The sequence below is a fragment of the Penaeus monodon genome, chromosome 25 (genome assembly GCF_015228065.2).
Source record: "Penaeus monodon isolate SGIC_2016 chromosome 25, NSTDA_Pmon_1, whole genome shotgun sequence".
Classification (NCBI taxonomy): Eukaryota; Metazoa; Arthropoda; class Malacostraca; order Decapoda; family Penaeidae; genus Penaeus; species Penaeus monodon.
In genome coordinates, this window is record NC_051410.1 from 27,065,619 (window position 1) to 27,066,277 (window position 659).

Here is a 659-nt window from a genome sequence, read left to right on the forward strand (position 1 = left end):
CGGCTGATGTAACGCCTGTTTATGGAATATCTAAGAAAAAAATAATATTTTGTTTGCAATATAATGTATAAATTTTCTTGCCATTTACAGTTGCTGGACATTATTTAAACACTTTTTCCAATGAAAATGTGCTTGAAACTGCCGCTGCGTTGAACTGCACTGGATTTTTCCCATAAACATTAACTGGGCCAAAAAACGCTTGCATGACTTCACCGTTATTGCTTCTTCAGGAGAATGGAATAATTCTTCTCTCCAGGCAGAAAGGAGCAATTCTTCTCTCTGAGCAGAAAGGAGCAATTCTTCTCTTGAGAAGTCCAGGGTAACAAAGGATCATGTAATCAACTTAAAGATATGACTAGAACATCTTACGGAGCGGGGATGCCAGACGTAAGGTGTGTGATATGCTTAGGCCATAATCCTTGGGTTATTTTATGCAGTGGAAGGCGAAGACACATTTGCAGGGACACTGCCTTTTCTAGAACCTAGCGTGAGAGTGAAAATGGACTAGATGTGTGATATACAAATGGCTGATCGTTCTTTTATTAGCCACAAAACTCCTTGAGAAATATTCCCTAAACCAAGATCATTCTTCTCAGGTGTATTGTACGAGGAAAGTCTTGCTCGCAGGACATACAGAAACACGCCATGAGAAAATACAT